This window comes from Melitaea cinxia, chromosome 14 (genome assembly GCF_905220565.1).
Source record: "Melitaea cinxia chromosome 14, ilMelCinx1.1, whole genome shotgun sequence".
Taxonomy (NCBI): Eukaryota; Metazoa; Arthropoda; class Insecta; order Lepidoptera; family Nymphalidae; genus Melitaea; species Melitaea cinxia.
The window spans coordinates 2,549,349-2,564,987 of NC_059407.1; the positions used below are offsets into that span (position 1 = coordinate 2,549,349).

The following is a 15,639-nucleotide window of genomic DNA, read 5'->3' on the forward strand; positions in this document are numbered from 1 at the left end:
TTAGCAAACGAACGGTACTAAAATAATTATCAAATAATTAGGATTATAAAACGCAAATTGCCACGACTATGTCGTTAATATTTTATGTTTTAACGAATGAGGTCATATATTATAATAGTTATTTATATCTCGTTCGCTAATTAAATTTAATATAAGCCAATATTTTAACTACATATGTATAAATTTGTCAAATTCAATAAGCTTTGTCCTTAGTAACAGATCTTATTTTTCCCACATACAAAACGTATTTAACTTGGCTAATATATAGCTAAAGATTTTTTTAATTGCACTCATTTTAGCTAGGGGTTTTACGTTTTTTTGAGGGCTATATCATTCTAAATTATGGTAGAAAAAAAATGCTTCTCACTTTCAATTTAACTGAAAGAGTGTCTGATAAGTATATATACGGTTATCATAATGTGAACCCACATAATTTTTTGAGCATTGCGATACTTTTATTGGTTTTCCCAAATAGCATTAACAAACAAAACCATATGTATAATGTGACAAAGAATTTATTAGATATATGTTACCCACAATCAAATAAGCTTTAAAGACTCGTAAATTTAAGAAGAAAATATTTTAAATAAACACACGTAAGAGACACAAGTATTCAATATTCAATTCACAGAATGTTACCGACAATTCATATTGTACATCTTTCGGACCGTCTGGAGGTCAGTAGAACTGGTTCGCCCTTCGCCAGCCATGACCTACCTCCTTGAGTTATGGGGCTCTGGTGCTCAGGTAACCATGTGACCGATAAATGGCGGATATTGTATGCTCATGGTCATATTTTAATGGCCGCATATAATACTTGGTATTGTTCGATTGGTTTTGTGGTTTTTATTCGTGTTTTTGTGTGTGTGGATAGTTGTTTCATTACGTCGAGGGCTTTTTGAAATTTTTTCGATTTTGTGACGTCACTAAGAGATAAATATGGCGCATGGTAATAAACTTATGTCGAAGTGTGAATGTGAATGAACATTATGGTTATTAATGTTTACTCTATCCTAAAAGATAATCAACTTAAAATAAAACTGTGTGGTATCTTGGAACAATTAAAAATTAATGCCTGAACGGAACAATTAAAAAATAAATGGAAAAATTAATTTCAAATATTAATTTCAAGTTCTATTCGAGGTGTTAAAAAAAATAATTATTTGGATTTACATTTTTTTATTATGATTTTTTATCGATGAAAATAAAAAAAAACTACTCACTACATTTTATTACCTTTATTTTACTTACAGTGATTTATAAAATTATACAATAACTATCGAATGATATAATAGCAAACTGTAATAATAACAGTCATCAATAGACTATACATTTGACACTGTATAGCCATCATACATGAATATACATAAGAATTTTAAGCCTTTATTTAACGTTACGGCTAAGGTACCTCTCCGCAACGCCTCATAATGAACTTCGTTTCAATAAAAAAAATCGACGATAAAAGATTATATTAACTCCAAAATCTATGATATCAATAATCTCACTTTACCAACATTCCCTAGAAATTCGAGGCTTTTCTCAAATGGACGTCTTTTCCTTATTTTTTCTCGGAAATTTCTTGTAATTGATTTTTAAGTGGAAACGATCTTTTAAGTATTTTTTACCGAGAAATTTTTCCAGAAACTTTTTCTAAACACAATAAGTAAATAGATTTTAAGATTGAGTACATAATATTCGCTTCAGTCTGTAACATCCTACGGCTGGGCATACGCCTCTTTCCCCATGGAGAAGACGGATCAGAGCTTAATCCACCACGCTGCTCCAATGCGGTTTGGTGGATATATTCCCTACTACGAGTAACGATCGCTATCAGGTGTACATGATAACAATCGGGACCGATATAATTTTAATCTAGATATTTATTCATTTATTGGGAATCACCAAAACTTTTCCAGCAAAAACATCTCTAATCAAAAATAGTAAACAATATTTCCGTCTCTAAGTCCCGACGGTTATGTTCCGTATCTAAACATTCTTTTACGATACAATTCCCACTGAGATAAGCGCAACATCAAATCACACGATAACACGCCCTGGATAACTCCAAGTTTCCCATACATTCATACACACCATACTTCGCAGGAAGCGGTGCCATATCGCGGCCGAGCTTCCGTACGACGATAATTTGTTAACTATTGTTATACTAATTGATGTGTTAATTGCTATTTTTTTTTTGTGTAGTTTTTAATTTACTGCTTAACGTTTCTTACTGATTGTTAACTTTTACCTCGTTATTAGTTTTAATGTTCGTGCTTTGTTGTTCGTTTCATTTTAAGTATACTTTTTGTCTTATATGTAACTAGATGCTTCTAACAGTTTCACTAACCTTAATACGTTATATGACTAATACTTACTTATACGTTTAGAATTTTTAATTATAATTCAATTCCCATAAAAATTCTTTTTTACCCGACTGCCAAGGAAGGGTTATGTTTTTCGCGCGTATCTTGTATGTATGTATGTATATTTGTATGTAATATTCTTTACTACCTCATATTTCCAGAACCACTGAACGGATTTACATAATTGAGGTATCGTTAGGTTCGTCTTAGCTGCCCAAGTGTTCTTAGACAGGTGACATTAAAAAAAAATCAAACATGGCGGCTGCGCGAAGCCATTGTAGTTAATGAAAAAAATTTTTTTTTCTCGAATACTTCGATATGGGTATCAAATTGAAAGGCACAATACAAGGATTTTAAAAAGGTATATCATGATTATTATTACCGTAATACTAATAAAGAAATAAAATATTAAATTTTAAAAAATGTGGACTTTGCTCTTTCCCACGCCTATGCCATGCCAAACTCGCCTCTTAGGCGGCGATCAACTTCGGAGTGTAGCCTTTCTAATAAAATACAATGGTTAAAAAAAACATACAATTAAAATTACAAATAAAAATTAATAAATGTCACACCAATTTACAATTACATTAATAAAATCAATAACAAATACATAATACCAAATACAAACAAATAATTTTAATAATAATTTCATTATATTAAAACTAATAGTTGTTGACTTAAGCAGTCACCTATTTGCTAAAGGTCAGGCTTACGTTGCTTTGAGCAGAGTGAGATCTTTCTCCGGGCTTGCTATCAGTTCTCTTGACCCTAAAAAAATACTTAATCAACCACATGATGTAAACTGTTTTAATGAATTGAACCGATTACGTAATTTGTCTTACTAAAAAGACATAAATAAAAAATAATTAAAAAAACAAAAAACCCGCCTGCGTGAAGAACAACTAATAGAAAATCAACTGAAAAAGCTGGAACAAGATAAAAATTCAATATGCACACAAAGTCAGCGAAATAAATAGAAACAATATCAAACATTTTGTGCTGTACATTTAAAATATATTAATACGGTAGTCCTTCGAAACTTTATGCAACGTCGTAGATAATATGCAGTCGGAGGCATGAAATTGAAGGATAAGTCAAATCATTCTCTCTTTGTGCATGTCTCCGACTGCATGTTATGTACGACGTTGCATAAAGTTTCGAAGGACTACCGTATTATTATATTTTAAATGTACAGCACAAAATGTTTGATATTGTTTCTATTTATTTCGCTGACTTTGTGTGCATATTGAATTTTTATCTTGTTCCAGCTTTTTCAGTTGATTTTCTATTAGTTGTTCTTCACGCAGGCGGGTTTTTTGTTTTTTTAATTATTTTTTAAGTGATTAAAAACTTTTTTTATGGTACTTTTTACTAATATCAGGTATGTCACTTTTGTTGTTGGACTTTGCATATATTAATCAAAAGTTTTATGAAGTTGATGCGATTACTATTTTATTGAAGACTAGCTGAGGCCGCGACTACGTCCGCGTGGAATTTAAAAAAATATTATTCAGTTCGCAGAGTTACAAAATAAATAAATTTCTAGAATAAAAGAAGCCTAATTACTCTTTATTACATGAGCTATCTGCCAGTGAAAGTCCCGTCAAAAGCGGTTCAGCCATTTCAGAGATTAGTCGGAGCAAACAAACAGACAGACAAAAATGATAAAAAATGTTATTTTGGTATATGTACCGTGTATACATCCATATGCGTTTAGTAAAAGACGGTTATTTTAATATTACAAACAGACACTCCAATTTTATTTATTTCTATAGACTTTATCACTATCGTCACAATAATGTTGATTGTGGGAGTATAAAATTGCAAAAACGACAGTAAAAAATATTCGAATTTGTACTTTCAACTTAGCAGTCTACAATACATCTATAACATTTACAATAGAATAAGTACAACAAAGCGTTATGAAACATTAAAAGTAACATTATAATAAAACACGTGATGTTAATCCGTCAAGAAGAATGATCCCTACGATTGTGCTCATATTGAGAACAAGATGTAGTGACTTGTGACGTGTGGGAGGCTGTGGGCGCCGGCACTTTCTCGTGCACTTATGAAAACACCTAGTCTAGACACCCCGCACGATTTCACCTCACTTAAATTTTAAAACTTAAATTTGCATACTTTTTTTTGGTGATGTTTCAATACTAATCAGTTACTTAAGTCTACCGAGAAACAATTGTATGACAAAAATAAGAAAAGTACAAAGGGTGGCCTTATCGCTCAGAGCGATTTTTTTTAAGGTAGCGTACCTTGGGATGGATACTTTTATGTAAAAGTCTTTGTAAGGTTCTTTTACTAAAGGTTACTTTTTTTAAGTATACAAACGAAATCTTTCCCTTCATTATAAAATATCCTCTCACAGTCTTATATACACTGTTATTCGCCAAGACATTTACGACCATAATCACTAGAATACCAAAAGATTATTAAATCTTTAATCTACTCAGTAGGAAGCTACTTATAAACTTACAAAACATTTAAGCGACTCACTACATGTAACCAGTAGCCGTATTGTGACAGTTAGAAGTAAATCTATCCCTTTCATGTCAATAAAAAAACTAATCAATATTAAATACGGCATGTTGTTTTCTCGCGTCCTTAAATCAAACTCACTCCCGCTCCTCACGTCGGTTCTCCCTTACATTGGCTATAAAAAATGACATAAACTTGTAGCACGCGATTAGTGCGTGTCGTACTGTCTCCGTACGTGGAGTAGACGATAGAATTGGTATAACACATGTTATTCAAGCTTTGTTTGTTTAATATATATTTATAATTATATTACCTTCAAAGTTTTTGTATCTAAGAAGATTGACATAAAAAGGTTTTATTTCTAAATACTGTACTGTTCTAGGCTATAAGACACTGCGATGAAAGTCAATTCATCGAACAACTATTGAAAATAAAAACATAAGAGAAATCTCACTCGTTCGCGCCTAATGTTCCGGTTGTTCGTAATCCTTTTCCATCCTACGTCGTCTATTTTGCGCAGATTTTTAGCGAGCTGGAGGACGCTCCACAGTGCTTTTGCTGTATTAGATAAGTCTTTTTAAAGTTAGGAGTTGTCTTTGATAACCTGAAGTTGATTTCTCGATGTTGATTTATTTATAAATCTTTCTATCAACTGAGTCATCCCATCTCTACGTGTAATGTAAAAATGTGTTAATGAGGGCATTTATAATTCTACTTTGTTGTACACTTACACATAAATTATTAAATATGCAACATCCAAGCAATTATTATAATTATTTTTATTTAATTTTATTTTATACTTTATTGTACACCACAAATATATTACAAACAAAGCATAAAGATAGTAACAGACAGTGAAGTACAATGCTCGGACTTATGGCTAATTAGCCATTTCTTCCAGACAACCCATTACACAACAATTATAATAAGTATTACTATTCGATGACGTGTTATTGTAGTAGTCAGAGCAAAAGGCTGCTATTCTAGCAGTTGTAAGATCTGAATGGGAGGTTTTTTGAGCCTCATATAGTTCTAATATGGTCTATAATTGTTATAAACCTGGTAAATAATAATATCGTTCCAAAAATTATCAACAAAACAAATGAAAGCTTGCAATACTAAATATACAGCTTAAAATGTAACAGAAGGAAGTCATGAACAGCGCGCGAATGTAGTAAGTAATACCATCGCTTACGAGCTACATACTGTAATATCATTCATTAGACGCTCAGTACTAGATACAGATACGCACAGTTGAATTACTCACGCCTTGTAAATATTGCTATACATGTGTCAATGTGCGCGAGTTTAAGACCGTTGCACACAAGCTTATTTTATATTTGGATAAACTTATTTTAAAAAGTTTAAAAATAATACTTCGCTAAGTTAAGTTTGTAGTTTTTTTTTTTTTTTTTTTTTTATCATACTAGGGCAAAAAACAAGCGTACGGTCTACCGTAGCTTATGATGGTAAGCAGTTACCATAACCCATGGACGCCAGTAACATCAGAAAGATCACAAGCTTGTTGCCGACTTCACTCCTAACCCCTGAGGGAGCTACTTGTGTACAGACAAAATAAAGTAGGTGTTATGTTTCGATTGGAAAATAATAAAGCTAATAGTTATAATGTTATTATATTAATACCAATTTTTGTATTTCTATCGATGTCAATTTAATGCTTTTCTCGAGACGGTTCTACTAAAATATAAATACACATAATTTTACCATTATATATTGCGGACGCTCCACTACCTTTTTTGAACGTGTTGGCGTTAAATTACTCAACCACAAAATATTTTATATCAATACGATTTATCAGTGTGTACTCATCGTTACAGAGTAGCATAGTGTGTGTGGGCGCCTCTTTCATTCATATCTAGTGACGTCAGTGGCCCACGGTACTGCTGACGCCCGAGCGAATTATGCCACATTTGCTTTACTACTTCAATACTATCTTTCACTTATAATCTATACAACAGTATGCTATGTATTAGATAAAACTTGTTTTTAAGTAAATGGTTACTATAAGTTCTAACGTAATAAAGTTCTAAGAAGGGTTTTTTAGTTGGAGTCATTTTATAAATAAAATATGGTCTCGACCTTAATTGCAAATAGTGATTGTAATCCTGTGCCGGGGTTTTTGACACACAACATAAATGTCCAAAATACGACAATCCCTGTATACCGTATATAAAAATATTTGTTATGAGTATGGTTTGAGTTCGCTACTATTGCTGTGTAGTCATTAGTCAGTTACTGTGACAAGTACGCGTACCCGTCTTCAAATCTTAAGCCGCGTACGAATAGCGCGTTCCTGTGTTGCGAAACACTCCACGCTGTGCATTGGATACGCGTACAGCTCCTGTACGGACCACCACGAACCTGTACGCGAGGTAAAAAGCAATTAAAGAATTATTAATAACATATAGTGTTTTTATAAAATACCTAAATTTTTGCGTTAAATAATATTATAGAATATATTATGAGCATTCTTTTCGCGCTTACTTCATAGTAGCATGTAATTTCTAATTATTACGAAACGTCTCGAAAAAGTTACGCTTTTTTTTTAAATACTAGTGATGTAACTAATTATTTACTGAATTACACCAGCTTCATTTGATTTCAATCGTAATTAAATACTTTGTAGTGATCTTTACTGAAAAACAAGAGCTTGGCGCTCAAAGCCGTAAATAATATTTTAATTTGGCTAATAAACCGCGATAAAAACCCCGAAAAAAATGTTTCATTATAATGACTAAAATTCGTATAAACATTAGAAAACAATATAAAATAAAGACAAGTTGATCTTTTGTACCATTGTAATTATTTCAAATTACCTACAATATTAAAGCTTAAGTTAAATTTCTGATCAAAATTTTAATCAAATGCACTTTACATTAGACAGTCAAATCGATCAAACTACTATACAAAATACTCATACAAACTTAACGATACTTGAATCAATTTATCGTGATTATCGAATACTGCGTACTTTACCATTTACGCCTTGATGACAAATGTCAAAAAGGGCCTCATATTTTGTGACGACTTTAGTACATATTAAACAAGACGAGCAGAAAACATAGACTCAAGCGAAACCATGCGGATAGTCTAACATATAACTAATATTATAAAATAAAAGCTAGTAGTACACAATCAGAACACAATTTAGCAATAAAGAAATCTAGACTTCCAATTTCCGATTACCTTTTTTCAGATAATTTAAATTTAGTAAATAACCGGACTATAGTGACTAGACTGTAACAATAATCGGATTTTAATTACAAACTAAGTAATTAGGAATTAATAATACTAACTTTTACCTGAATTGGAAACGGTTTGGTAAAATTTTAATTTAAGTCAATCTGATTTTATGCAAGCTGATGACAAATTAACGATTAGAAGTAATTTCGCAAGATTTTCGATGCAGTAATATTTCTTTTTAATATCTTTGTAATAATGAATGTGAATGTATGTAAAATATTTCTCGTGGATGGGTCTCATAAATAGAATAACCTGGCGGCTAGTCAAAAATTGACACAGCGTGGTGACTATGGGCAACACACATTGATAAGTTCGCCATTTTTTATGCGAACTTGTGGAGGCCTATGTTCAGCTGTGGACTGCGATAGGCTGAAAAGTGTGTGTGTGTGTGTGTGTGTGTGTGTGTGTGTGTGTGTGTGTGTTTGTGTGAAAATTCTATTGTAATATCGAATTTCATAATAATTGGAGCTAGTGAGTCGCAATGCATTGAAAAATTATCTTAAACAAAATTTTTAGGTAACCAACTAATATTAAATCTGGTTCTGGTGTTGCAGGCATTGTTTGCTGACTTAGTTGTATAAATAAACAAAAAAAAAACGAAATTGCGATCGTTTCTAAATTGTAAAGTATCTATTACCAAATATCATATTCTGATTTATAAAATTATATATTTCGTTTATTATTATCATTATATGTTTTACTTGCTGACCCCGCAAACTTTCTTTTGCCAAATATGTTATTTAACCCCTTAATCCTTATAACTCAGGGGTATGAAAAATAGATGTTGGCTGATTCTCAGACCTACCCGATGTGCACACAAAATTTAAGTTGAAGTCAATATTATAAAAATAAATAAGAATTTGTTTGTTTGTTTGAACGCGCTAATCTCAGAAACTACTGGTCCGATTTGAAAAGTTCTTTCAGTGTTAGCTAGCCCATTTATCGAGGAAGGGATATATCATCACGCTAAGACCAATAGAACCGGAGCACCAATGAAGAATGTTTCAAAATCGGTTTTTTTCCTTTTGAGAGCTTCCGCTGCGTGCGCTGTAGCTTCGCAAAAATCATGTATGACAGAATTGTTCCTATTCCACGCGGACGCAGTCGCGGGTAGAAGCTAGTGCGTTATAATTATTAATAAGCGATTTATTACTTAAGACTCGAGATCGACAGTTCTATGACTAGAACGTGATCGACGGTATTTTTCTGTTACAATTTTTTTTATCTGTACATTTTTTTGCAATGGATGTTAAATTGATTGTGAAATTTACACAACAACTAATCTAGCCACAATTATAAGTGTATACATACAAAAACACAACATTCTTGACTGGTTTAAAAAAAAAGATCTTTCGACATGCATTGGTACATTAGACGTATAAAAAAAACTCAGATAGCAAGCTACAACAATACAAAACAAAATACTCTCTCTATTTTCAGTTAGTTAAATGTTTTCAAAATATGCCGTCTAAAGTTCAAAGTGAAGACGTCATTGTGTGTACGGTGTCCTGTCAAGAAATAAGAAACTGGAGGACTGACATACGTGTTACATGTATCCCAAATATCCGAATAGTAAATGAAACAGGAAACGAAAATAGATCAGTGACAGTAGTGTGGTAATACTGAGTTATAAACGACAAGCGGTCCTTCGCGGTTTTACCCTAATAATTAATCTAATATATAAAATTTTCGTGTTGCGGTGTTTGTAGTTAAACTCCTCCGAAACGGCTTGGCCGATCCTCATGGAATTTTGTGTGCATATTGGGTAGGTCTGAGAATCGAACAACATCTATTTTTCATCCTCCTAAGTTATAAGGGGATGTAGAGGGTTAATAACATATATAGCAAAACAACGTTTGCGGGCTCAGCTAGTAATATATATATTTTCCGAGCATGGGCTCGGAAGAATGAATGAAGAATGTCAGAATACAAAAACAAGTGCGCTTTAGGCCCCACGACTGAAGTAAACTTACGAACGTAACTCTCTCTCTTCTCTTTCTTTCTATTCACTAACTTATATCTCCCTGTCAACTTCCGTTTCGTCGATCACACTTTTCGTAAAGCTCTTGTCACGCGTTCACCAGCTTACTCCTCAAGTCAAGCATGTATAAAGAAGTTTACTTCAAAAAGTATTTAGTCTGTCTATTATTTTAGATCTTGAGCTATTTACATACCAAGTATCATTACAATCGGTTCAACAGTTTTTCTGTGAAAGTAACGAACATCCAGCACTCCCTACCAAACTTTCGCATTTATAATATTAATAGGATTTTTATAAATCATAAAGGTGTGTTGCGTTGGCGGTTGCGGGTTAGATCCCTGCACATCGTACCTCGGAGAGCACGTTAAGCCGTCGGTCCCGGTTGTTATCATGGACACCTGATAGCGATCGTTACTCAAAGTAGGTAATATATCCGCCAACCCGCATTGGAGCAGCTTGGTGGATTAAGCTCTGATCTTTCTCCTAGATGGGGAAAAGAGGCCTATGCCCAGTAGTGGGTACAGGCTGAAGCGAATATTAGTATAGATAATTAAATTCGAATAATGATAATTCATATGTGTTTTGAGCTCTGGTTACCTTCCTCACTTCAGGAACAGTACTTACTACTACTGATACTACACTCCTTGAGATCAGTGCTATTTAGTTGTGATCTACAATTTGACATTTAATTTAAAAAAAAATACGAGTAGAATATCAACTCCCGTTGTAGTTTCGTCGAATATTTTTTCGTGTAATAAATTTTGTTAATGACAAAATTCGCTATCGTAAACTCGATGAATTATACAGAAACACGTTTGACTTTACTTTAACATTCGATAAGGAAACTGTCTATAGTATTGAATACTTGGATAATTCGCACGATTCTATTGCCACTGAAAAATAAACTTTATACAACAGTGAATAAAGTTTAATTTAAATGGGAAGTTTGGCTATATTGTGTGAGTGTTGTGTATATAGTACAACTTTAGTTTTAATGTGTGTGGTCGTAGTGTAAAATTGTAGTGATAAATGGGTGGCCTTGGCTGATATCTGTTATCTGTGAATTTTTAAATGTCAGCAGTCGATTTGCGAGCGGGATGAATATTAAAATTTTATGTGCATATAATAAATTTAAATAACCGTTAGATATTCAAATTGTTCGCCTTTTTATTATCCCGTATTAAAAAAAAACACGCATATTGGTAAACTCATTTATGATTTATGTAATGAATTACTTAAAAGGCCGTAACAATCGCGGTGTGGTTTAAATAAAATATGTTGTTTGGTATCTACGATTCAGGTTTTAGCCAGGCTATAGAAATTCGTAGAGATAACAATCTTGAGTCTCGGCCCCTTGAGTCGAGCAAGTCAGCGAGTGGATGCGCAAGCACAAGCGATCCTCCAATTCCTCCAAATATATTTCGAACACAGTTGTTGCTTGATTTTTAGGGTAAAAGTCCCATACGATCTAGTTCAAAGGCTGGAACATCAAAAATGCTTAAGAAGTCATTGTTTGACAACTTTATACCTGTCACTACAGGAGCTAGCATTTCGCTCGAAAAACATAAATATACTGTTAACAAAAATATATGTTACACACTGTAATATATCACATTACCGATATGACATAATAACTTTAAATATGAATTCGAGTAGTATCAAAACTAAAATAATAAAATTTGAAATCGCTCGTCGCTCATACTCGGCCGCACCCCACTCCCATAGCAACAGCGTTGAGAACGCCTGTGTGTCGATATGCGTGCAATTTTTTCTACATTTCGGATAAGGAGGATTTACGCTCTACGCGATTTTTAGCTTATCAGTACTGCGCACTTTTATTCTTAACAAGAGCACCTTTCCTGTTTCACTTGTACTGACTTTTGTTTCTTTAGATAATTCTGTTATGAAACGTAGCGTTTTATATTTAAATTGATATTAATCGAAGTGGGAACAGGACTTTGTTCTATAGCTGGAAAAAATCCTACTACTGTCCATTGGGAAAGTACGTCGACATTACAGAAGCCACAGGCCACAGCTAAATAAGACTGCTTTCAAGCAGTGTTGTGTTCCTGTGTTGAGTATCAGAGTTCCTGACCCAATCCCCCATTGGGGGTAGGGACGGCGACGCCCTTGTGATGCTTCTGGTGTTGCATACAGTAAAGTATTCCTTTGTAGATTGGCGAATTGTTTCCTAACTAAGAGTAACGATTGTTGTCAAGTGTTTATTATAACTACTCTTTTCGATAACTTTACGTTCTCTCCAAGACTCTAGTGTAGTTAAATTTAAAAATCAAAATCACCCGAATCGTATACAAATACTTGTATATACATATCCGTTTGAAGTGGAAACGAACTTGTGACCTTATATGTTAAACTCCTTGCACGATTCTACCAAAACGATTATCACAATCCTGACTTTATCCTGAGTAAACAAGCCTTCGAACACAAAAGGGTTTTTTCAATCCAATCTGTAGGTCCTTAAATAGCAAATTGAAACAAACAAACAAAAAAGATTCTGATTTACAATATTTTTGTTATTGTTTGTAATAATAATAATAATTATAAATACTCTTTATTGTACACCACGAAGAAACATTACAAAAAAAGTGATACATGCAAAGAAAGATGTACAAAGGCGGTCTTATCGCTAAGAGCGATTTCTTCCAGACAACATTTGGGCATAGGACATAGCGTAGAAAAAGAGAAGCGGTAGGGAATTGTAGAAATAGTTGATAAAGAATTGGCATAAAGTTAACAAGCAATATGATATATTTGTATTTACTGTACTTCATTTGCTTCAACGTTGGGGGGTCAGTTCTTGCTAAATCTGTGTAATCAATTAATATTAATTGAAATATATACATTTATTTCATATAAAAAAACTACGTTTAAAAATACCAAATTCGGAAACTAAAAAGCAAAATATTACTTAATAAATATTTAATTTGAAACATGTCTTCTCATGCAAACCTTTGATAAAATACTATTATTTGTATGTGCTATGTACTGATAGGCTTGAAGTCGGTGCCAGGCTTTTAACAAAATATAACTTAATATTACAAACATCTTATATGAATACTAGTAAATTACTGTAATGAAATTACTACTAGGCTCGGATTGTTCTAGACGAAAAGGCATGGTGAGTATATATTTGGCTTGGACGAAATGGCAACTAAACCGCATCGAACAAAAAAAGAATCACGTAAATCCGATGAGAAATCTCGACGTAGTCGATGTTCATACATAACAAAGTACCGACCATATTGATATCTTCCTCCTTTTGAATTCGGTTAAAATGTATGTATATATATATGTTACGGAGTCAAGGCCACGTTACACTTTTTATTGAAGATAAGATATTGCTATAGGTAACAACTCTACATAAGCCTGTAAGACGTAGAATGATAAAAGCTCTACAATGTAATCAAGAATTGATAAAACAATATTACTTGCAAAAAACCCGCGAAATCTTATCGCGTTTTGTACACAGTTACATAAAATTACATTCTTCGTTCTTAATTACATTATTTGCTTCTAATAATATCAATGTTGATCAGGATTTGAATATGTAATAGTAGATTTTCCTTTGTTATCTTCACTGAGACATCTGAAATACAATTTCTACTCAACCTATATAGTATTTGTTTGCTCTCTTGCTACAAATATTATAATTGAATGAAAGATAAATTCTTCGATAAATTCACCCATTCACAGAGTTTTGATTATGAATATATTATAAAAAGATTGTTTAAAAAAATTATGAACTTTAACGCGGTTATAACACAACAGTAACGTAAACGATTGATACTGAATATCATAGTAATAACTGCAGCAAGTATATTTAGATTGGTCTCGCATCGCATCGCACGCATTCATCCTATAACATCCCACTGCTGGGCAAAGGCCTCTTTCTCTACGTAGGAGAAGGATTGGATCTTAATCTACTATGAGTAACGATCGCTTTCAGGTATTTCTGATAACCACCGAGACCAACGGCTAACGTGCTCTCCGAGGCACGGTGGGGAGACCCACAAGGACAGACATCCAAACCGGAAAGAGATACCTATTTGTACAAATAGAAATATCGATCCTGAGCGGACATCGAACCCTCAAACTATCGGTATTTTATTTATTTTACCAGAGCGGTTGTTAGATAGATTCGTCTAACGACAATTAATGTCTAATGTTTGTTATTACGTTGTAAAGATTCGCGATTTTTAGCTACGTGAATTTGCGATTATTAAGATCTTCAGGTGTTCGTGTAACCGCAACACATAAACGTTACCAAATTGCCGAGGGTCTTAATGAAAGTGACTGAAGCGTTGATTGGTAACATGATAAATACTATGTGGATTCATTTTTCATTTATCAATCAATTTATATGGATATAGATAAGGTCATATTTCGTAACGTATTAATTAGGTGATCCATATTTATTACTGCTAATTTATTATGTAAATGCGAAAGTTTAAGGACGGGTGAATGTATGAAACTTGTAGTGTTTGTTCACGAAAAACTTTTCTAGTTATCGATTGTGATAGAACTTGTTAGTTTTGTTTGTGATCCAGAATAACATGACCTAAGTTTTTCTTCTTCTTTAGGGTTAATGGCTTTCAATAGTGCCAAATGAGCACAGATGATTTTGCCAATGTCACGTAGAAATGACCTAAGTTATCTCGGGCTTCCCACGAGATCGAGAATGACATGTCTATTAATATTTTTTTTTTGACGCCTACTTGAATAATAAAAATTTTGATTTAATTTGAAAAACTAACCTATCATCACGAGCCCTTAAAGTGTGCTTTCTGATTATAAGATAAAAATGAGTATATGTACTTTATCATTATATAATTTTAGATAAAACTTTCCATACTCGTGCCTTCGTTTGCCCTTTTCATCTTTATAATTTAAAAGATTTTTATGATTAGACATGCACAAAGAGAGAATGATTTGACTTATCCTTCAATTTCATGCCTCCGACTGCATATTATCTACGACGTTGCATAAAGTTTCGAAGGACTACCGTATTAATATATTTTAAATGTACAGCACAAAATGTTTGATATTGTTTCTATTTATTTCGCTGACTTTGTGTGCATATTGAATTTTTATCTTGTTCCAGCTTTTTCAGTTGATTTTCTATTAGTTATTCTTCACGCAGGCGGGTTTTTTGTTTATTTTTAATTATTATTTTATTTATGTCTTTTTAGTCAGACAAATTACGTTATCGGTTAAATTCATTAAAACAGTTTACATCATGTGGTTAATTAAGTAATTTTTTAGGGTCAAGAGAACTGATAGCAAGCCCGGAGAAAGATCTCACTCTGCTCAAAGCAACGTAAGCCTGACCTTTAGCAAATAGGTGACTGCTTAAGTCAACAACTATTAGTTTTAATATAATGAAATTATTATTAAAATTATTTGTTTGTATTTGGTATTATGTATTTGTTATTGATTTTATTAATGTAATTGTAAATTGGTGTGACATTTATTAATTTTTATTTGTAATTTTAATTGTATGTTTTTTTTAACCATTGT

General features: G+C 32.8%; 1 protein-coding gene across 1 annotated transcript in view; it reads left to right on the top strand.

Moving 5' to 3' along the window:
* LOC123659823 overlaps positions 1 to 15,639 on the top strand; it is a gene marked incomplete at its 3' end in the record, with an annotated part of 130,229 nt that overhangs the window by 92,885 nt on the left and 21,705 nt on the right. The window lies entirely within an intron of this gene.